Raw genomic sequence first — 5,000 nt, 5'->3', positions numbered from 1 at the left:
GGTCGGTAGCTGGTGGGGAGAGGGGGGGGGGGTATGCGGAAAACACAAAAAAGAGAGAAAAAAATCAGGTACAACTTTATATATACACTTGTATCCCAATATTCATTCTTCATCCAACTGACTCGGCCAATGTGAATTTCGGAAAAAGAGGGCGAGACTGGACAATAAAAATGCAAATTATAATATTTCAGTCGATCTGTGGCTCTAAAATGCTGCGGGGGGAAACAGTGGACAATTAACACATTTCACAGGAGTAGATTAGCATTGACACTGTAATCTCCCTTTTTGTGTTCTTCTTTTAACACACTACTATGACGCTGGTGTGCAAAGCATCCATAATTACATGCAATCCGGCAATGCAACGCTAATTATAAATGGAAATATTGTGTGAACATTGCATGCTGGTGTATTCTGATTAATAGTAAGTCAGCGAGCATGTTCCTTCCCCTTTTTATCATTGACTTAACCACCGTGCACCTTGTCTCGGAATGTCGAAGAAGGGGTGATGAGTTGGTGTCCCTGCGATCGGAACTCATTACGGGGGAGAAGGGGGGGGAGGAGACGGAATAAAAGGAAAAGAAGAGGAGAAGCTCACAGGGATACAGTACATGAATATGCTTATATTGTCTGATGCGTAAATATCCATCATTCATCCCTCCCACCACACATATATGTAGAGAGAGAGAGGGGGAAGATGGAGAGGAAGAGGGGGGGGGGGAGATGGAGAGAAAGAGGGGGAGGGAGAGAGGGAGAAAAGGAGAGAGAGAGAGAGAGAGATCCAGACAAATATCAAACCGAATTAGAAAGTAGATATTGAAAATTTCCATACTACTACGAACGGACGGCAAAAAAGTTGCTTTCAAAATTATAAATGATAACAATAACAGTAGTAGTAATAATGATGGTTAATAATAACAATAATAATTATTATCTTATAATAATATTAACAATATTGATAATAATGATGAAAATAATGATGATCATGATAATGATTTTATTGTAATAGTTATTACTGTTATTGTTGTTATTAGTATCATTATCATTATCATTATGATTATCATTATCATTACCATTAGAGCAATAATAGTGATAATAATGACAGCTATGTTGAGGATAAAGATGATGATAATAATAATAATAATGATGATGATAATGATAATGATGATAATAATAATAATAATAATAACAACAATGATAATAATAATAATAATACCAATACCAATACTAATAACAATAATAATAATAAAATAATATGATAATAAAAGCAAATAAGGAAAATACTAATCATTATCACTATCATTATCATCATCAACATTATCATTACCATCATAATAATCATAATAACAATAATGACAATAATAATAACAATAACAACAATGATAATAATAACAATAACAACAATGATAATAATAATAATAACAATAATAATAATAATAATAATAATAATAATAATAATAATAATAATAATAATAATAATAATAATAATAATAATAATAATAATAATAATAATAATTATAATAATAATAATAATAATAACAAAAATAATAATAATGAGAATCATAACTATAATAATAACAATGATAATAATTATGGCAATAACGATACTGATAATAAAAACAATGATAACGACATTAATAATAACAGCTACAATATTTACGAAAAAAAAAAAAAATAAAGCAAGGACCCTATCATGCTTCAACAAATGTTTTCAATGCATGAACTTCGACTTAGAAGTTAATCGGCCGAGAGCACAGACATGCACCCGCGCACCATGCATAGATACACACAGGGACTGCATACTCGCGTGTGAGTGTGTATATGAAAGTGTGAATGTGTGAGTGTGTGTGTGTGTGTGTGTGTGTGTGTGTGTGTGTGTGTGTGTGTGTGTGTGTGTGTGTGTGTGTGTGTGTGTGTGTGTGTGTGTGTGTGTGTGTGTGTGTGTGTGTACATGTGTACATGCTTATGCGTATACATACACATGCACGGACACCTTTTAGCGTAGGCTTATGTACGTTCCCACTTCTGAAACGGAGAGCAAAAACAAGGTGCGTTTATACACTAACCAACTGTAATGCAGGATCCTGACCCAGCTGGCATACCACCTCAGCCGTGGTTGGTGTGCATAGTGACATCAGTGGTGCGCTGTCATCACTGTCATCATCATCAATGTCATCACCATTAACACCATCGACCGCTCTCGGCAACGTTCACAGCTTCATTATCCAACCACACTTCCAGTCACAACCGTCGCCAGTAACATTTTGGGAAAAACCCGGAGCGATATACACTAATTTCGACTTTTGGTTACGGTTCGTTTGTTCCTTTTTTATTTCATCGGTTGGAACCTCAGTTGCGTGTCGTCTTGTGTGTGTCAATCACTATTTGCATATTACAGAAAAAACACTTCCACTCAGCACGCGCTAAACTCCCTACTTTTCCCCGAAACACGAGAGTCAAGGAAGGGAAATGACAGCGGATCAGCAAAATTCTTTTTTTCTCAAAATGAGAATACTTGATAAGTTTTGCACCTTGTTTTTCGAGTGAGAAATTTCAGTCTTTCCTTTGATTCTGAATTTGTTTTCGTTTCGTCGCGGTTCGGCTCCGTATCCGTGGCGTCTTTCTCGTTTCCGTATTTCCTGGAGCACTCGTCAGGTCACATGTTTCACATAGGTCGGGTGACCCAGCCTCCTCCTAACCTAGCCCGAGGGCCAACACCTGCTGTAAATACGGTTTGCAGGGTTATACGCGGCGCTCGGCCGGGGGAGGGAGAGGGAGCCGTCCAGCTGCCGACTTTCACGCCGCTGTCACCCTCGTGTGCATGTCGGGTGATGAAACGGGTTCACGGAGAGGAGAGTGCCACAGAGGGTCACACAGGGTCACACCGGGCGGCACTGGGAAGCATGCAGGAGCTCCGTGCACGAGGCAGGAGACACCTGAAGCACAAAATCTTCTTGAAGATGTAGGCAAACTCTGACAAGGAGCCGAGACGTCTTGTGGAAGTCGTCGGCTCGCTGGCTTCCCCGGCTGGCACTCGGGCGAGGCACAGTGACAGGACACTTCGGTGCCTCCAATATATTCCTCTTGCTTGCAGAGTCCCTGCCTGCCTGCCTGCCTGCGTGTGTGCCTGGCTGGCTGGTAGCACAACCGGCCGGCGTGGTGCCTGCCTGCCTGGCCTGCTGCTCTCCTGGTAGACGTGTGTGTACGGCCGTGCGTGCTGGCCCTCACTCACATGCACCGCTCGTGTGCACCTGTGCTCTCCTCCTGCACACCCCGCGGACTGACGCTCATGTTCACTGCGCCGCTCGTCGAGACCCACTGTAAAGACTGGCAAAAAAACCCGGCGAGTGGGACGAACCCATAAAAAACCGAAGACAAAAAACGCGCTCGGACTCGGGTTGCGCGGACAGTGCTGCCATCTAGCGGCGGCGCGGCGAACTACGCTGCTGCCAGACGCGCGCCCATGCAACTCAGCGCGCCAGCATTTCATTGCATGGAAATTCATTTAACTTTTAGCTTCAGATAAGAACCATATATCTCAGATAGGAGTAAGATATAGAGTATAAATTCTATATACCATTACGTATTTTCGGATTTGTAGCCTCGGGCGAGCGAGTATGATTAGGTTAAACGTCCAATGGTCAGTTTTGGAGTATTAGGAACAATCGTTATGTCAATACCACTATGTTACTCATAAGTCAAGAGTGTACTATTCATCCATGTGTAATAAAGTTGTTCTATTTTTCATAGTGTCAGGTGCACTTGCTTGCCTCTCTGTTATACATTGTACTAATTCTTTATAGGGATATATTTTCCTCACATTCAAAAATGTTACCAAACCACAAAAAAAGCTGATGGAGAGAAAAAAGGCCTACCTTATTAAATGTCGAAATTCTGTAATGCACCGTTTATAAGCTCTCAAATCAATGTCGTATTTACTCTGTAAAGTAGATTAGGCTACCAGCGTCGGCGGGTAGACTATATAGAATAAATAAGAAGATAAGAAAGCTTTTGTACAGATACCTTTAACTTTTATAGAATGAGAACATTAGGATATCCATTTATCACTGCATTCACTCTAGTCCCATTTCGACATTCTCAAAAAGTTTCGAAATTTACCGTCCAGATTAGATAATTTCGCTGCAGCTGTAGATCCATTTTTCGTGAATATTAAAAGTATCTGGAAAAACACCTTCTTTTCTGAGTGTTAACGAGGATTTTGATGAATTCCAAGGCCTGGTCATACAAGCGAAAGTACTCGAAAATAATAGAAACGGCTTGAACGCTACTTTGTGGAATTGCAGTGCTTAGGGTTGTCAATAAACCTATTTTTATTACACTGAATCAATTACAAATTTCAGATTTAGGTAGATTTGATTGTGGCTTATACAAAGATAATTGTTTTTTGTTTTTTTTTAGACTAAAACCACTGATTACGCTATGCGAAAAGGTTTACGAACACTAACGCAATATTTTCGTCGAAATAACTGCGTCTCCTGGTAGCCTTCGGCAACGTCTCAGAAGCATTACTCTTAGCCGAGTCCAGAATCTAAGACTCATAGAAAATGGGAACTCAAGTTCTAATAAGGCAGACTCAAGAATTTTGACAAAGGGTTAAGAATTTGTTCTGTTGTTTCTAACTTCGTATCCTCTCCATGTGTTTTGTTTGAGAGAGCGCTAAGATAACACTAATACACTTTGCTAAAGATGATTAGTTCCTAAACTCGTTCCCTGCATCTAAACACCCCTGCTTGAATATGAAATTAACAGGACATACATTTCACAATGTATGTGCAACGCCAAACACTACTATTTCAGGAAATGTAAACACGCTCATGCACATTACAAGCAAACACACACAGTTACAAATACTTACACACAAACATGCACACATACATACACACGTCCGCACAAGACGCCTCGAAGTCCTCGGTGAGACACAGTTCGAACGGAAACTTAAGAGCTAATGTTAATTACTCAGGCTGATGTTACTTGCCGCAAGA

General features: G+C 40.1%; 1 protein-coding gene across 10 annotated transcripts in view; it reads right to left on the bottom strand.

The window, feature by feature from the left end:
* The window catches only part of nab (NGFI-A-binding protein homolog), a 369,734-nt gene extending 366,327 nt beyond the window's left edge, over positions 1–3,407 (bottom strand). For 5 of the 10 annotated variants that reach the window (XM_070122678.1, XM_070122682.1, XM_070122686.1 and 2 more), the window contains exon 1: positions 2,064–3,406. The gene's annotated coding sequence lies outside the window, so the exon portion shown is untranslated. Of the gene's footprint in view, positions 1–2,063 lie in introns of all 10 variants that reach the window. The other 5 variants (XM_070122676.1, XM_070122680.1, XM_070122681.1 and 2 more) reach the window with 2 other exon arrangements.
* Positions 3,408–5,000: the final 1,593 nt, after the last annotated feature.

This window comes from Penaeus vannamei, chromosome 6, assembly GCF_042767895.1.
Source record: "Penaeus vannamei isolate JL-2024 chromosome 6, ASM4276789v1, whole genome shotgun sequence".
Lineage (NCBI taxonomy): Eukaryota > Metazoa > Arthropoda > Malacostraca > Decapoda > Penaeidae > Penaeus > Penaeus vannamei.
The sequence above is the reverse complement of the archived record's forward strand: the minus strand, read 5'-3'. Positions and strand labels throughout refer to the sequence as shown.